General features: G+C 47.3%; 1 long non-coding RNA gene across 1 annotated transcript; it reads left to right on the forward strand.

Moving 5' to 3' along the window:
• The first annotated feature begins 634 nt into the window (after nucleotides 1-634).
• LOC127919715 (uncharacterized) lies at nucleotides 635-1,457 on the forward strand. Its single transcript, XR_008103808.1, has 3 exons — nucleotides 635-747; nucleotides 1,006-1,091; nucleotides 1,389-1,457. It is a non-coding gene; the product is annotated as an uncharacterized LOC127919715 (long non-coding RNA).
• The last annotated feature ends 58 nt before the right edge of the window (nucleotides 1,458-1,515 follow it).

A 1,515-nucleotide genomic window follows, 5' to 3' on the forward strand; every position in this document is an offset into this window, starting at 1 on the left:
GACAAACCTGGCTGCCCAGAGAGGACAGTCTGGCTATAGAGACCGGTCATCACAGACAAACCTGGCTGCCCAGAGAGGACAGTCTGCCTATAGAGACCGGTCGTCACAGACAAACCTGGCTGCCCAGAGAGGACAGTCTGGCTATAGAGACCGGTCGTCACAGACCAACCTGGCTGCCCAGAGAGGACAGGCTGTGCTCACTCTGCTCCAGGGGAGAGGTAGAGACAGAGCTGCATTTCCTATTACACTGTGACAAATACTCAGACCAAAGAGAATATGAAACTATAAAAGATTAAGAAAAAATCGAATAGTTATTGGGTGAAAAGACAGAATGTGCAGTTTTGGCAGCCAAATATGTGTCCTCCTGCCACAACCTGAGGGACAGCCAGTGAAAAGTGCAAAGTAATGTTGATAATATTTCCCATCTTGTTTTGTCTTTCACACCACGTCATGTGTCTTCTCAGTCATGTTGACACTGGTCTACTACCACGTCATGTGTCTTCTCAGTCATGTTGACACTGGTCTACTACCACGTCATGTGTCTTCTCAGTCATGTTGACACTGGTCTACTACCAGGTCATGTGTCTTCTCAGTCATGTTGACACTGGTCTACTACCACGTCATGTGTCTTTCAGTCATGTTGACACTGGTCTACTACCAGGTCATGTGTCTTCTCAGTCATGTTGACACTGGTCTACTACCAGGTCATGTGTCTTCTCAGTCATGTTGACACTGGTCTACTACCAGGTCATGTGTCTTCTCAGTCATGTTGACACTGGTCTACTACCGGGTCATGTGTCTTCTCAGTCATGTTGACACTGGTCTACTACCAGGTCATGTGTCTTCTCAGTCATGTTGACACTGGTCTACTACCGGGTCATGTGTCTTCTCAGTCATGTTGACACTGGTCTACTACCGGGTCATGTGTCTTCTCAGTCATGTTGACACTGGTCTACTACCAGGTCATGTGTCTTCTCAGTCATGTTGACACTGGTCTTCTACCAGGTCATGTGTCTTCTCAGTCATGTTGACACTGGTCTACTACCAGGTCATGTGTCTTCTCAGTCATGTTGACACTGGTCTTCTACCAGGTCATGTGTCTTCTCAGTCATGTTGACACTGGTCTTCTACCAGGTCATGTGTCTTCAGTCATGTTGACACTGGTCTACTACCAGGTCATGTGTCTTCTCAGTCATGTTGACACTGGTCTTCTACCAGGTCATGTGTCTTCTCAGTCATGTTGACACTGGTCTACTACCAGGTCATGTGTCTTCTCAGTCATGTTGACACTGGTCTTCTACCAGGTCATGTGTCTTCTCAGTCATGCTGACACTGGTCTACTACCAGGTCATGTGTCTTCAGTCATGTTGACACTGGTCTTCTACCAGGTCATGTGTCTTCTCAGTCATGTTGACACTGGTCTACTACCAGGTCATGTGTCTTCTCAGTCATGCTGACACTGGTCTACTACCAGGTCATGTGTCTTCTCAGTCGTGTTGACACTGGTACTACCAG

This window comes from Oncorhynchus keta, unplaced genomic scaffold, assembly GCF_023373465.1.
Source record: "Oncorhynchus keta strain PuntledgeMale-10-30-2019 unplaced genomic scaffold, Oket_V2 Un_contig_17423_pilon_pilon, whole genome shotgun sequence".
NCBI classification, from domain to species: Eukaryota; Metazoa; Chordata; class Actinopteri; order Salmoniformes; family Salmonidae; genus Oncorhynchus; species Oncorhynchus keta.